The sequence below is a fragment of the Apium graveolens genome, unplaced genomic scaffold (genome assembly GCF_009905375.1).
Source record: "Apium graveolens cultivar Ventura unplaced genomic scaffold, ASM990537v1 ctg200, whole genome shotgun sequence".
In the NCBI taxonomy this organism is placed as follows: Eukaryota; Viridiplantae; Streptophyta; class Magnoliopsida; order Apiales; family Apiaceae; genus Apium; species Apium graveolens.
Genome location: NW_027417487.1, coordinates 72,420 through 89,681, shown reverse-complemented (window position 1 = coordinate 89,681; position 17,262 = coordinate 72,420). Strand labels below are relative to the sequence as shown.

General features: G+C 38.2%; 2 non-coding genes across 2 annotated transcripts; both read right to left on the bottom strand.

Annotated features, from left to right (window-relative positions):
* Nucleotides 1–8,336: 8,336 nt before the first annotated feature.
* On the bottom strand, nucleotides 8,337–8,443 carry LOC141700269 (small nucleolar RNA R71). The gene has a single exon (XR_012566271.1). It is a non-coding gene; the product is annotated as a small nucleolar RNA R71 (small nucleolar RNA).
* A 4,392-nt stretch (nucleotides 8,444–12,835) lies between these two features.
* Nucleotides 12,836–12,942, bottom strand: LOC141700268 (small nucleolar RNA R71). Its single transcript, XR_012566270.1, has one exon. It is a non-coding gene; the product is annotated as a small nucleolar RNA R71 (small nucleolar RNA).
* Nucleotides 12,943–17,262: the final 4,320 nt, after the last annotated feature.

Here is a 17,262-nt window from a genome sequence, read left to right as displayed (position 1 = left end):
TGAAAATTTTGCCTATAAATACACTATTATAGACCCTAATTTTATTCTAACCAACATCGAACCCGAAAACCCAAAAAGTTTGGAAAACCCAATTCTCTCCACCTCCTTCCTCCTCCTTAACATCGTTTTCTTGGTGGATACCGGTGGAGTGCTTCACACTTGAGGAGCAACTGCTAAGGATCTCTGATCGTTGTCTCCGAATTATTTTAAAAGGTTAGATTCGATCCCTCGAATTTTTATTCACGATTTATATGCTTTTATTTGGATTTTGTATGTGTAAAAGTGTTTTGCCATGCCCCGCTGCGTTAAAAATCCAACAGGATAATAGGTTCAAGTCGAATTTACAAGAATATAAACTCCATGTTTAGCCGAACCCTTGTTAAGTATTTTCCTTGAGTTGCATGTTGTATTTTTTTATTTGCATGTAAGTGTTCTAGGGCATGGATGATCTCCACTCCTGTTGAGGCACTATTTTAGGATATTGATGCACTAGGTTTTCTTTGGTAAAGGTTGGATGCTTGGTTAATAAGTGGGAGTTAAGGTGGAAAGGGTTTAGTTAGTGTTTGTATTTTTCAAGAATTTGCACTAGTTTTTGAGGAAGTTTTGATTACGCATTTGTTGTGCACTTTGAGGCCCAAGCCACCAGAAGCTAGAACTAGGAGTATATAATAGGTTTTAGGTGTTTGTTGGAGGTTTGTGAGACGTTTGGTTAGGTGCACGAGTGGAATCACAAAATCTGTCCAGCAGGGGACATTTTTGTTACAACTTAGAAATGGGAAGTTTTGACCATGTCATAAGTAGGCCCTCATTAGACCCTGTTGGGCCTTAGTTAGAGGGAGTATCAGAGGAGTTTTTACAGCCATATTTCATAGGATTTGAGTTAGAACAATGTGTCACAAGTTAGTTCAAGTCAGGACCTTTTCTGCCCAGAAAAACAGGGGAACCATGGACTTTAAGCTTAGGCCTAGGGAGGCCCCAAGCTAGGCCCTTGAGCCACATCAAGTTTGGGAGTTACGTTATGATCAGAAGAGTCTAGTGTAGAAGTTTTGGAGGTAAAGTTGAAGTGTAAGAGTGTCAATTGCACCCAAGAAACCTTAGATGTCATTCTGAAATTTACCATAATAAGCACTTTCACTTACCACATAGTTTTAGAGCCCTTATAAGTATGGCCTAGGTTGACCACTATAGTTGCAAGATAGCTTAAAGCCAGTAGAGTGAAAGGTCCAAGTGAGGGTCAATAGGATTTGGATGATTTAGTAAAGGTACATCGAATTAGGAGGCCAAAATTTGGAGATTTTGTCTAGTTTAGCGATCACGTGACTTAAGTTGTGGAGCGAGATCATCCAAGCCTAGTGTCGCAATATGGTGTGTGTGATATTATTTGGTACTTAAATAAGGTATGTGAGATATGTGGCTATGTGTACTATTATGTTCATAAGGTGATTATAAATTGTGTGCATATAGGCCTAAGTGCCATTTGTGTTTAATTTCGGGTTGTAAATAGGTTGAGTCGGTGAGAATATATTATAATGAGGCTATTATTAATTGTGTAGGATCTCGAGACGAGGGTAAACTTGCCATAAAGATCGAGTAAAGCTTCCAGTTGCTCCTACCTGCCAGTCCAGTCCAGCCTTTCTCAAGGCAAGTGATTCAACCTGCTTTTAGTTTACACTGCAAATGTGTGATAACTAGTTCTTATAAATATGATGCGAGTATCCTGATTTATCTTGTCATACCTGAACCAAGTGATTCTCAAATCTATCTTCGTATTATATAGAAATTCCATGAACCCTCAAGTATTTATTGCAAGTAGATCAAAAGTCATACCATGCTAGTATACCAAAGTAATGGTGATGCCATGATAAAGTAGAAAATTGTTATAATGCTTTATTGATCCTTTTGATTAATATGTTATTTATTCCTGAGAAATCTTGATATTGCACCCTGATACTTTGATTCAACTCTTTTAACAACCTCGATAGAAACTTTATCTTGATACCTAAAAGCCATTTATTCCTTAAAGTCGTTCATGATTGTTTGATAACCCTATTCTTACCCTAACACATGATACCCTGTTATACTTCGAATTAATGCTCACCTTCTTTGTACTTTAATACCTATACCTTATCTGGAACCATTACCTTAAGCCTAATAAGGCTTTGTTCTTTCATATTATCCGATAGCCTTGCTAAATCTCCTTGTCAAAGTCCTTGTAAATAGAAACCTTTCAATTAACCTGATAGAGTAAAGTCTAGTGGATCATGGCCCTAAGATTTAGTGAACATATTTCTGGTGTTTCAAAGTTGATCTATAATCCCTTGATAAAGATGTTTACTGTTTAAGAAATTGATTACCAACCGGCATCAGTTTTTGAAATGATTAAAAATCCAATCAGTCCCAAAAGGGGATAAATGTTTTTTTTAAATGGTGGATCTGGACTGAGACGCAAGTCCTTTCCACACTTAAATTGTAGGCTTAAAAGTTGCCTAGGGATCCCATTAATGTTTTAGAACCCAGCGAGGTTCGGGATTACTTCGCGGCTGATCACCGGCTGTAATCCGTAGCGTCATAAAATGGTTTTTGATTAAGAAATGATTTTGGAAATGTTTTGATACAAATAAATGATGCCTTCACCCAAAAGTTCATCTCTTGTTATTATTAGCTCTATCTTCACATTGTTATTCTTTTAAATATATCTTGATTTATATTTTGTACCGTATTGTTTAGCACTTGTTAAGCATTTGGCTCACTACTTGCTTTCACCCTGATATTACAGCTAGCAGATAAGGTTAGATTCAAGAAGACCGCACGTAAGAGTTGTGATGCCGATGCTTATGTTCGAGCTCAGGTAGAATAAGAGATAGTTTTGCGTGAGGACTCGATATTAAAACCAGTTATAGTAGTTAATAGTGTTGGGCTGTTCCAAACCCTAAACTGTAAGATCTTGGATTCAGTTGTATTTACTTTCTTTTATCTATTATAATAGTTTTATATTATGTATTTTTATGTTGGGGGTGTGACAATGTTGATGTATTTTTGATAGATAATTGATATTTAATTCATTGATATCTTATTCTAATATTTAAAATAGGATGCAACATAATTATTGGTATCTAAAGTACTTGACAAGTATCATTCAATGATATGTTGTTAATATTTTGTTGCAGATAATTGTGAGATTTTAAGTTCTAGTGGATTCATATAAGTTGCTATATCTGAAAGATTCACTACAATTTGAAATTAGCAGCATAGTCAATCTTATTAAGGATATTTATCAATAAACAATTTTGTTTATTATAATCTTATAAAGATAGATTATGGAGCTTTTGACATGAATGAGAATTGCTTAGACTTTACCCTAAGTGATCAATACTTTTACAAAAACCATTCACATTGAAAGACAAATTTTTCTTTCTTTTCTTAATACTGCTAGGTCATCAGTCTGTGTCTTATCAAATAATTTATCTTTTTAGGCATAAAAACATACTTATGCACTCGAACAGTTTTAGGAGAAAATCAAACTTCTTTCTACATTGGTGATTTATTATTTCATTAAAATCTTTTGAAATCACTAGTGTACATCATTTCTCTCAAAAGATTAAATGCATAATTTTCATTCTAGATCTTAAGTGCATTTTATCTCTATATTACCATATGCTCTGTGATACAGGTTCAACCTCCAATGGCCTTCTTTTATTTGATAGTCATGAGGTTGAAAACTCACAACTTCTATCCTAGATTGTAAAGACAAACACAGAAACAGAACCAACCAACACTCTCTTACCCCTAAATGAAGTATGAATGAGTGTGAGGGAGAAAGTTCCTTAGTGCACCACATAAGGAAGGTTCTGAAGTCAACCCAGCAGCTCTGTCTCCTACAAAAATGAGTAGTATTTAAATTGAGGCAACTGCTAGCCCCCATACATCTTCTTAAAAAGATGTAATGGCTGAAAAGGCACAAAACAGTTACTAGATTCATCCTCTCAACAGGTGCGTCTATTGAAATTTTCCTATCGGCCAAGGTATCTGATATAGTGTCACCACCTCAAACATAAACAATTCTTGATGCACAAGGATAGGCTACACACACAAAGGAAGAGTTGACGGAAACGAGAGTTTTGACCATTTTAAGGTCAGATTCGATTTTTCAAGGTTCTTTAATGGACCAATTACCTTTCAGGTGTTAGGATAGGATACTGATCCAATAGTCATATGTCAGTGGTTAGTGTCTACCTCTCCAGGCTAAAATCCCCTGGATGTTTTTGCGAATAGTGGATCTGACATAGGTGCAGATCGAAAACTTGTTGACAATGATTCAGATTTACCTGATGAGTCACAAGAAAATGTCTTCATAGACATTCGAAGGGAAATTTGATATTTATGCTAAATTCTTTGGATCATTGTTTACCTTCCCAGAGTTCAAATCTGGAACCCTCAAAGGGAAACTAGCAACTTGTAGATTATGACTCAGATTTATCTGACGAGTCTAACAAGGATGGGGATTTGTGAACTCCCATTGCACCACCTGTGACCTCCTTAAGGATGGCTTAGGTGATTTTCCTTGCAGGTACAATTGGACTTTGGAGCTATGAGAGGAGGGATACATGTGAGAATGAGGGTAAACACGAGAGGAGAGAAGAGTGAAACACTTGTGAGGTACACGAAATAGAATCACACACTCACAGTGATGAAGAAAGAGAACCATCATATCCCATTGCTTATCCTTAAACATGGTTCTTGATACTTCGGGTCTCGAATCTGTTTATGATTGGAATCTAACTCTTAGGGACCTAACATTTACAGATTAGTTTAGAATACTTCGGGACCTAACAAGTTGGGACATAACAATTGGTAACAATTGGTGATCTCACTTTTGGGAGGTATAAGGAGTTGGGAAGATTGGTGAACATGATGATCAACAGTGTAGTCATTCTTACAACATTTAAAGGGACATGGTTGATCAGAATCTGACTTGTTATTTTTTTTCCAACCAAGTAATATATGAGAACTCCTTCAGACAATAGCATACATTCCTTCTCTTAGGGGGAGATAAAAGCTTCTATAATAGTTTGGAGGATTCCTCAACTAAGGGGGAGAAATAGCAGGCTTGAGGAAAAAGGTAAAGCACATGTACACTATACCACACCATTGTTGTAACTACGGATCCTATTGTACGGGAGAGGTGGTAAACACAAAGTGATTTCCTAGTGATCAGAAGAAGTGGTTTGGTTCATCACTATTCTTCATAAAGGGATAAGCTATTTTCCAAAAGGGGAGTACCATTAGTTCTTATCATGGACAATTAGGTCGGGCCTCCCAATGACATTCTGGGCCATGCCTAATGTCATTAAATATTAATTCAATCCACAAAAGAATTAATATTTGCACTACCTTTCCTAATTCCGTAAATTAATTATTTAATTTGGCTCCCATATTATTTGCTTATTAAATTCCCCAAGTTTAAGATATCGCATGTCCATTAATTAAATTAAAATCTGACAATTAATTTTATCAATATCTTTTATCCTTGATCATCCACTCAACCTTATAATTGTACAAGAACAAATCTGCCTACAGGACTAAAGCACAATTATCTTTATGAGCTTTCAAGAGGACATATCACCCAGATATATTTTTCGGACACGGTTTCCTTTTATAGTCAATATCTCACTCTTTATATAATATCATTGCCCAATACATAAATTCGGAATTTAAAATAAATTACTTAATGTATGAATCAAGGCATGTGCATTATATACAAGTGTCAATCACTATATCCGGATTAAGAACTTAAGCAATAATAATATCATAGAATCTTAGTTCTTCTCTATTGTCAGAATAAAAGAATGAATTATTCTACTATTTTGATCCCGTTCAATATACACAAAGTATACGAGCATTATTCAATAGTAAAAATATACTATTTCTAAATAATACTTCATCCCTTCCAGTGGTTTGTCTAACACAAATTAGATTATGAACCTTTATTATATTATATAAGGAGCTTGACAATCTAATCTCCTGCTATCCCATTTGATATTAGATTGTCTACAATATATAATATACAGACAATGTGAAAACATACATTCAAGATTCTCAAATGATTATTATAATAGTATATACTTCAAACGAATAGTTCAGTATAAACCCTAACAGGTTTGTCGAGAGAGGTTTCTCACTTATGCACCACATCTTCAAGCTTACATGAGCTAACTCGGAAAAAGAAACAAGAGAAATCATACAAAAGAGTGCACCTCGCATACCTTGGCAAAGTATAACCTCTCATCTCTAACTATTTCATCCCAGTAATGGACACCTTTAGGAGAGCCTTAAACTAAGAGGATCATTGATAAATGGATTTTATATTAACTTGGAACACTTCATTACAAGTTTAAGTTGGTGTTTTAGACTCAAGTTGTTGGTATTTTTTATATATTTTTGTGGTATTGCATTTCAGGCATCAGTTAAATGAAGAAATGAGCTTTTCAAGGAAATATTCTGAAAAGAGTTAATAATTGGAAGCCTAGGCCATTCTTAAGTTGTAGAGAATCTTGTTAGCTTCACGTGTGAGTTGAATCGCCTAATTTTGACGAGCAGAACTCAAGATACGGCCAAACGAATCAGCAGAAAAATCCAGAAACCAAGCGCGGACGCCCCCAAAACCAGCACGGCCGCCCCCAAAACCAGCATGGCCGCCCCACCTTTCTGTCAATCAACAGCGCACCCGCGCTGATTTTAGCGCGACCGCCCTGCCCTTTTTTCCCCAGAATCTTGATTTTAGTAGAATTTGATGATTTTGAGGGTCCAGGTCCATTAGGGGCTTATATATAGTGATAAAAAGACGTTTTTAACAACAAGGAGCGAGGGGAGAGCAATAATAAGACCTAGAGAGCACGAGACGGCTACGGAGAAGAAGGCTTTTATTTTCTTTAGTATAGTTGATACTTGGATGCTTGTTTTTGGTTTGTCTTTGAACCCTAGTACTCTTATAGTGTTTATTATCGTGCTTTCATTGGAACCCATGGTGACGATGAGTTCGGTTATGAACTAATCGTTATCACGGGGTTCTAACGGATTTACTTATGGATTTCTATAGTTAATTTGTTTCAATATCTTGGTGTGTGGCGATTGATTGATATCCTAGTATTGGTTGTGCTTATTCATCTTATATGCGTAGCTAACATATAAGATAGCGTGTTAATCTCAAAGAAGCGACAGTGAATATAGAGGTCTAGAACTTTCCATGCTAGCATAGGTTCATGTATAATTGTTATGCTTGATTCGTAGGTAATTTTAACCATCTTACTTGCCCTATGTAATCACGATAGATAACTTGCACATTAAACCTTTATGTTGTCAAATTCTATAGACATATAGGGTCTCAACATAATTGGTATCTATTCAGCTTCTATCTCTTTTGTAGATGTCTGGTAGTAGGGTATTCTTACAATGAAAGTTGGTGTTTACTAGTTCCGCGTTATCTGATTAGTTGTTATCACCATTGCATGCTAAGGTTAAGAACAATGACTTTGAATGAAGTATTTAATGAAGTTAAAATCCCATGTTTGTCTCATATAGTTAATTCAATCACTTTTATTCTTAGTTAACTGCATGTTAATTTAATCTTAGTTATAAACATCTCAATTTGTTACTTGTCTTAGCATTGAACGATAACTATACATTGTTGCATAGGTGCATAATCTGAACTTAACCTAAACCAGTCCCTGTGGGAACGAACTTGATTTATATCTTATACTACTTGCGAATGCGTATACTTGCGTGTAATTTAATGCGTGTTTTCTTCCTAACAAATTTTTGGTGCCGCTGCCAGGGACTCAGTATTAATTTTTAGTTTATGTGCTTGACATCAGTGGTCGTTAAAGTTCACTGGCTCGGATTCTTTTACTTTCATGGTTTACTTGTTTGTGTTTCAGGTACTCATTATAATGGGAGATAAAGCAGCACCATCAAAAGCGTTGATGGATTTTTCTCAACCCAAGATCAATGATATTCAATCTAGCATTGTTAGGCCATCGATCGCAGCTAATACCTTTGAGATCAAGCATGGCATTATCCAGATGGTCCAGAACTCAGTTCAGTTTGGGGGTTCTCCAACGGAAGATCCAAATATGCACATCAGGGATTTCATAGAGATCTGCGACACCTTCAGGTTTAATGGTGTGTCTGAGGATGCGGTGAAACTGAGATTGTTTCCATTCTCTCTGAGGGATAAAGCTAAGTATTGGTTGCATTCTCTACCAGCAGGTTCTATCACTACTTGGGAAGATCTTTCTCAGAAGTTTCTTACTAAATTCTTCCATATGGCGAAGATAGCTGCACTCAGGAATGCTCTTACTCAATTTGGGCAGCAATCGGGAGAAACTCTATATGAAGCTTGGGAGCGCTACAAGGAGATGCTTAGGATGTGTCCTCATCAGGGCATCCTGATTGGATGATCAACAATTGTTTTTATAATGGTTTGGGAGCACAGTCTAGACCCATGCTCGATGCACCATCAGGTGGAGCCTTATGGGCTAAGAGCTATAATGAAGCTTATGAGCTAATTGAACTGATGGCTACTAATGAATATTAGTATCCAACCCAGAGATTGCCACAGGGCAAGGTAGCAGGAGTTTTGGAAGTGGATACAACTATGGTTATCACTGGTCAACTAAAGGCGTTGTCTATGAAGATTGATTCTCTGCCTAACTATGGTGTTAATCAGATAACCAGTGTTTGTGAGCTGTGTGCAGGTTCGCATACGACGGAGCAATGCGCTATATCTAGTGAATCAGCTTAGTTTATGAGTAACTTTTAGAGATCGCAGCAACTAGTTCCAATCACTTATCATCCTGACAACTGGAATCATCCTAACTTCAATTGGAGCAAAAATCAAAGTGCGATGCAACAACCTTATCAGCAGTATGCAGCAAAGCAATTCAACCATCTTGGTTTTCAACAAACAATATGCACCAGGATAACAACTTTGACTTCAACAACAAACTCATGGAGGTGCAGGTCTATCTTCGAATAAAAAATCTGAATTGGAGGAGTTGCGGCTTCTGTGAAAAAACCAGGCTCTTATATGCCAAAGCCAAGTTGTTTTTATTAAGACTCTGGAGAACCAAATAGGGCAAATTGCTAATGCCCTATTGAATCGACCATCAGGAACGCTTCCTAGTGATACAGAAGCCAATCCAGGAAAGAAGGAAGTTAACAAATAGGTGAATGCCATCACCTTGAGGTCCGTAAAGGTCGCAAACCCCCAAATTCAGTAAGATGAAGAGTCTGAAAATTCTGTCCAGAATGCAGGTGTATCTGCACCTTTGCCAAATCCATAAAATGAGATTGTAGCTAAAACAGTGGTGCAAATGGATGCCGAGGTGGAACCGAAGAAGAAAGCTGTTGAAAGCAATCCTCCTGAGAGTAATACAGGGGATAAACAGGTCTACCCACCTCCGCCATATCCTAAAAGGCTTCAAAAGCATAAGTTTGACAAGCAATTTGCCAAGTTTTTGGAAGTTTTCAGGAAGCTGCATATCAACATACCTTTTGCGGAAGCTCTTGAACATATGCCTAGTTATGTGAAGTTTATGAAAGGTATTCTCTCTCCGAAAGTGAAGCTCGATAATTTAGAGACCGTTGCTTTAACGGAAGAGTGCAGTGCTGTGCTGCAACAAAAACTTCCTCTTAAGATTAAAGATCCAAGAAGCTTCATGATACCTTGCACCATCGAAAATCTGTCGTTCGACAAGGGTTTGTGTGACTTGAGAGCTAGCATCAATCTGATGCCTTTGTCCATTTTCAAGAAACTTGGACTACCTGATCCAAAACCTGTGAACATATTTTTGTAGTTGGATGATCGTTCCATCACTTATCCACGAGGAGTAGTGGAGGATATCTTGGTTAAGGTGGATAAGCTCATCTTCCCTGCTGATTTTGTCATTTTAGACTTTGAGGAGGATAAGAAGATTCCAATTATCTTGGGAAGACCATTCTTGGCTACAGGTCGAACTATAATCGATGTGCAAAAAGTAGAGCTTACGATGAAGGTTCAAGATCAGAAGGTCACTTTTAATGTGTTCAAGGCAATAAAGTTACCCACAGATAAAGAGTAGTGCTTTAAAGTCGAACGGGTCGACTCTATAGTGAATTCGAAGCTTGAGCAATTGTCAAAGTCAGATACCTTAGAGAGATCCTTAATAGGGGAATCAGTTATTGAAGATGAAGAATGAGTAGAGCAAGTGCAGGTTGTGAATACCCCTCCGTGGAAGAGGAAGTTGGATATGCCAGATTCTTTTGGGTTAGCAGAGCTGAAAATTTCTAGCTTCTCGAACCGTCGATTGAAGAAACTCCCACACTTGAGCTAAACCCACTGCCAGCTCACTTGAGTTATGCGTTCTTAGGTGCACCCCTGATAAGGGGTTGGAATATATTCATGATAATCTTAAGGGTGACCAGCCAGTTCCTCTCGTGACTATAGAGGGTTCTTCTCATGTGCAGCAGGCGGTAGATAGGTTTGGTATTAGTGATGCGCAATATAGAAGGTTGATTCGTTGTATTGAGGCCATGCATGACATCCACCGACATTTTGCTGAAGATTTGACACACACTCTCGGTTTCATTTTCCGAGATGATGGTGTCGAGGTTGATTGGCCACCTGATCCTCCACCCGAAGAGGGTGATCCTCCCGCTAACTAGGTATGTGTTGAGTGGCATTTATGACACTTTATAACGTACATTAAGCTTTGAATTGGTGTTTTTGTACTCAAGTTATTGGTGTTTTAATATGTTTTTAGTATTTTTGCATTTCAGGCATTAATTCGGAATTCGGGTGAATTAGCATCGATTTGATGCTAATAAGGTGTTAGGATGGTGTCCAAGGAATAAAGGCTCGTGAAGACCAACTCATTGCAGCAAGAAAAGAAGAAAATAATTTTTTTCTAGAAGACCGGCGCGCCCGCGCTGTCATAGCGCACGGCCACGCCTGAGGAGCAGAAACAGTGTGCCCGCGCTGGTCAAGCGCGCGGCCGTGCCAGGTCGTGAATTCAGAATCCTGATTCTTGTGGACTTTTGATTGGATGGACTTCTACTACGCATGGGCTGCTATATATACATAAATAAAGGTCGTTTTTCATAAGGAGACGTACCAGAGCTAAGGGGAAGGCGTAAGAAGACCGTATAGCACAATTCGACGAAGGCGAAGAAGATCTAGTTTTATACTTGTGATTCTTTGTTCTAAGTTGTAACTTTGGATGCTAGTTTTCTTATTCGTGAATCTATACTCTTGTTTCATACTTGGTTTATTATTTATTCAGTATAAAGACTATGTTTATTATACCATGCTTTCATCGGAACCCACGTTGATGATGAGTCCGATTATGGGCTAATCGTTATCGTGGGGTTCTAGCGGATTTATTTATGGATTTCTTTAGTTAATTTGTTTCGATGCCTTAGTGTGTGGTGATTGTATAATAACCTAGTATTTGTTGTGCTTATTCGTCTTATGAGCGTCGCGAACTTATAAGATATTATATTAATATTTAATGAAGCGACAGTGAATTTAAGGATTTAGAACTTGCCATGCTAGCATAGGTTCATGTGTTATTGTTATGCATGATTCTTATATAATTTTAACCATCTTACTTGCCCTATGTAATCACGAGGGATAACTTGTGCATTAAGCCATTATGTTGTCAAATTCTATAGACATATAGGGTCTCAATATAATTGGTGTCTATTCAATTTCTATCTCATTTGTGGATGTCTGGTAGTATGTTATTCGTGCAACGAAAGTTGGCGTTCAACAGTTTCGTGTTATCTGATTAGTATCATCACCATTGCATGCAAAGGTTAAGAATCAAAAGGCTATTGAATGGAGTATTTAATGAAGTTAGAATCCAATGTTTTTGTTATATATTATTCAACTCTCTTTAATCTCTTACTTAATATTCTCTATTATAATTCTCAATAGTTAATCGTAGTATAATCAAAACCCAAATTTGTTATTCGTCTTAGCATTGAATAATAGCCATATCATTGTTGCATAAGTGCAAAAATCACAAAGTTAACCTAAACCAGTCTCTGTGGGAACGAACTAGAAATAATTCTATATTACTTGCGAACGCGTTTACTTGCGTGAATTATTAGCGCGTGTTAGCGACTAATAAGTTTTTGGCTACCGGGGACACGGTGTTAACTTTTAGTTTATGTGTTTGTCATCAGTGATCGTTAAAGTTTATTGACTCGGATATTGTTACATACCTACTCTTTTTCTTGTCGTGTTTCAGGTACTCTAGCGAGAGTGTATGCATATGCGTTCGCGGGCTCATAAGAGAACTCTGGATCAAGCCGAGGAGGAAGCTGTAGTGGTTCGAAGGGAAGTTTTTGAGGACGAAGAGAAAGTAGGAGAAGAAAAGAAAGTCGAGGAACCAGCTTTAGTAGTGATGGGAGATCAAGCAGAAATTCCCAAGGCTTTGATGGATAATTCTCAGCCTAAGATCAATGATATTCAGTCAAACATCATCAGACCAGCCATCTCAGCTAACACTTTTGAGATCAAGTTGAGCAGATTCAGATGATACAGAACTTTGTTCAGTTTGGGGGTTCTTCTACAGAAGACCCCAACATGCATATCAGGGATTTCATCGAGATCTGCGACAGTTTCAAGTTCAATGGGGTGACTGAAGATGGTATCAAGCTGCGACTCTTCCCATTCTCTCTAAGGGCTAAAGCAAAGTGATGGTTACATTCTCTACCACCAGGGTCTATCACCAAATGACATGATCTTGCTCAAAAGTTTCTCACTAAATTATTTCCTATGGTGAAGACTGCTACAATTAGGAATGCCCTAACTCAGTTTATACAGCAAACTGGAGAATCTCTGTATGAGGCTTGGGATCGATATAAGGAGATGCTAAGGAAGTGCCCACACCATGGCATGCCTGATTGGATGATTATAAACTGTTTCTATAATGGTTTGGGCGCACAGTCTAGACCTATGATCGATGCAGCGTCTGGTGGAGCCTTATGGGCCAAAAGCTATAATGACGCTTATGAGTTGATTAAGCTCATGGAAACTAATGAATACTAGAATCCTACGCAAAGAATGTTACAAGGCAAGGTAGCAGGAATTCTGGAAGTGGATACAGCTACTGCTATAGTTGCTCAACTTCAAGCTTTGACGATGAAAGTGGACTCTTTGTCTAGTTATGGAGTTAATCAAATCACTAGTGTTTGTGAACTTTGTGCAGAGGTACATGAAACTGATCAGTGTACTATTTCTAGAGAATCATCTCAATTTGTGAGTAACTTTCAGAGATCACAGCAACAAGCTCCAACCACTTATCATCCCAATAACTGCAATCATCCTAACTTCAACTGGAGCAACAATCAGAATGCGGTGCAACAACCTTATTAGCCATACACAGCAAAGTGGTATAACCCTCCTGGTTTTCAACAACCACAATATGCCCCTAGGCAACAACTTCAACAGTTACCGCAAGCTATTGCAAAATATGAATTGGAGGAGTTGAGGCTCATGTGCAAGAGCCAAGCTATTTCTATCAAGACCTTTGAGAATCAGATTGGGCAGATTGCTAATGTATTACTGAATCGTTAACCTGGCATGCTTCCAAGAGATACTGAAGTGCCAGGCAAGAAGGAAGCTAAGGAGCATGTTAAGGCAATTATATTGAGGTCTAGTAAGGTGGCAAATCCTGAAAAAGCTAAGACTCCAGAATCTGAAGTTGAGGCTGAAGAAGAAGAAGTGGAACCAAGGAAGACTACTGTTGAGCACACTCCTCCTGAGGGTAATATAGGGGAGAAACAAATCTATCCTCCACCTCCCTTTCCTAAAAGGCTGCAGAAGAAAAAGCTAGATAAGCAGTTTGCGAAGTTTCTGGAGGTGTTCAAGAAACTTCACATCAACATACCTTTCGCTGAAGTTCTTGAACAAATGCCTAGCTACGCGAAGTTCATGAAAGGTATTCTCTCTAGGAAGGTGAAGCTTAATGACTTAGAAACCGTTGCTCTCACGGAGGAATGCAGTGCTGTGCTGCAATAAAAATTACCTCTGAAGCTTAAAGATCCTGGGAGCTTCAATATTCCTTGCACCATTGGAAAAGTGTCATTTGATAAATATTTATGTGACTTGGGAGCTAGCATCAATCTGATGCCTCTGTCAATCTTCAAGAAGTTGGACTTACCTGATCCTAAACCTACTTATATAACTTTGCAGTTGGCCAATCGTTCTATTACGTATCCGCTACGTATTATGGAGGATGTCTTGGTCAAGGTGGATAAACTCATCTTTTCTGCTGATTTTATAATTCTTGATTTCGAGGAGGATAAGAAGATTCCCATAATCTTGGGAAGACCTCTCTTGGCTACTGGCCGAACCTTGATAGATGTATAGAAAGGTGAGCTCACCATGCGAGTACCGGATCAGGATGTAACTTTTAATGTGTTCAATGCTATGAAATTCCCTACGGAAAATGAGGAGTGTTTTAAGGTGGAGATGGTCGATTCTGTGGTTAATTCTGAACTTTATCGATTGCAAAGGTCCAATGCCTTAGAAAAGGCCTTATTGAGGAATTTCGATTGTGAAGATGATGAAGGTGAAAAGCACTTGCAATATTTAAATGCTTATCCTTAGAAGCGAAAGATGAATATGCCTTTTGAATCTCTTGGATTGGAGGAGCTGAAAAGTTCTCCAAAATGCCTTAAACCATCTATTGAGGAAGCTCCTACTCTTGAGCTTAAGCCTTTACCTAAACATTTGAGATATGCATTTTAAGGTGATGCATCTACTTTGCCTGTTATTATTGCATCTGACCTTTCAGGAAGCGACGAGGAGAAGATTTTAAGAATTCTTAGAGAATTCAAATTGGTAATTGGTTGGACTATAGCAGATATCAAGGAAATCGGCGCTTCTTATTGCATGCACAAAATTCTGCTAGAGGAAGGAAGCAAGCTGACTGTTTAGCAATAGAGAAGGCTAAATCCGATCTGAAAGTTCATGGGTAAGCCCGATTCAATGTGTGCCAAAGAAAGGTGGTATCACTGTGGTAGCAAATGAGAAGAATGAGCTTATTCCTACACGAACAGTCACAGGATGGCGAGTTTGCATGGATTATAGGAAGCTGAACAAGGCCACAAGAAAGGATCACTTCCCTCTTCCTTTCATTGATCAGATGCTTGATAGATTGGCTGGACATGATTACTACTATCTTCTGGATGGCTATTCGGGATATAATCAGATTTGTATCACTCCAGAAGATCAAGAGAATACTACATTCACATGTCCGTTAGGTACTTTTACATTCCGAAGAATTTCTTTTAGACTATGTGGAGCACCAACCACTTTTCAGAGATGCATGATGGTTATCTTCTCTAATATGATTGGAAATCATGTAGAAGTGCTCATGGATGATTTCTCGGTCTTTGGCACTTCTTATGATGAATGCTTACACAATCTTGGGTTAGTGCTGAAAAGTTGCGTTAAAACCAATTTGGTTCTCAATTGGGAGAAATGTCATTTTATGGTGTGCCAAGGCATCATTCTGGGTCACAAGCTTTCTAGTAAGGGTCTTGAGGTGGAAAAAGCCAAGGTGGGGGTTATTGAAAATCTTCCTCCACCAAATTCTGTAAAGGGAATTCACAGTTTTCTTGTTCATGCAGGTTTCTATAGGCGTTTCATCAGGGACTTCTCTAAGATTTCGAAGCCATTGTGCAATTTGCTAAAGAAAGATGTTCCTTTCAAGTTTGATGACGAGTTCCTTGCCGCTTTTGAGACATTAAAAAAGAGTTTAATTACCGCAAATGTCATAACTACACCTGATTGGTCTGAACCGTTTGAAATGATATGCGATGCAAATGACTATGCAGTTGGAGCAGTTCTTGGGCAAAGAAAGAACAACATATTTTATGTAGTCTACTATGCTAGTAAGACTCTTAATGGTGCTCAACTGAACTACACCAATACTAAGAAAGAACTTTTGGCTATTGTCGATGGTTTTGAGAAATTTCGATCCTATCTGCTTGGGACGAAGGTGACAGTTTTCACTGATCACGCTGCCATTCGATATCTCATCTCAAAGAAGGACGCGAAGCCTAGATTGATTAGATGGGTTCTTTTACTTCAGGAGTTTGAATTAGAGATCAAGGACAGAAAAGGGAATGAAAATCAAGTCACCGATCATCTCTCGCATTTAGAGGACCCACTGGCTACTTCACAAGATAAGTCTTTGATTATCGAATCTTTTCCCGATGAGCAATTATTTGGAGTGCAAGCAGAAGAACCGTGGTTCGCCAACATTGTGAACTACCTTGTGAGTAATGTTATGCCTCCAGATTTGACTTTCGCTCAAAGGAAAAAGTTTCTGCATGAAGTGAAGTGGTATATGTGGGATGAGCCGTTTCTTTTTCGATAAGGAGCTGACCAAATCATTAGGAGATGTATTCCTTACAGCGAAACAGGGGGAATCTTGCTAGATTGCCATTCAAATGCTTATGGAGGATATTATGGTGGAGAAAATAAAGCATCTCGTATTCTTCAAGCAGGTTTCTTTTGGCTGACTTTGTTTAAAGATGCTTATCAGTTCATTTTGAAATATGATCGATGTCAACGTGTGGGTAATATGTCTAAGAGGGATGAGATGCCTCTTAATGTGCTTCTCGAGGTTGAAGTGTTCGATGTTTAGGGAATTGACTTCATGGGGCCATTTGTCTCATCTTGTAACAATCAGTATATCTTCTTGGCGGTTGATTATGTTTCGAAATGGGTTAAAGTCAAGGAGTTGCCAACGAACGATGCGAAGATAGTGTTTAATTTTCTTCACAAGCAGATATTCACGAGATTTGGAACTCAAAGAGTCATAATCAGTGATGAGGGGTCGGATTTTTGCAATCGCAAGTTCACTGCTATGATGCAAAGGTATAATGTAAATCATCGCATTTCTACGGCTTATCATCCTTAGACGAATGGTCAAGCTGAGGTATTTAACAGAGAGATCAAGCGCATTTTAGAGAAAGTTATGTGTCCGTCGAGAAAAGATAGGTCTTTGAAGCTGGATGAAGCTGTTTGGGCATACAGAACAGCATACAAGACTCCGTTGGGAATGTCACCGCTTCAGTTGGATTATGGTAAGGGGTGTCATTTACTGGTGGAGCTCGAGCATAAAGCGTATTGGGCTTTGAAGAATTTGAATCTTGATTTGGATGCAGCTGGTAAGAAGAGAATGCTTTAATTGAATGAACTCG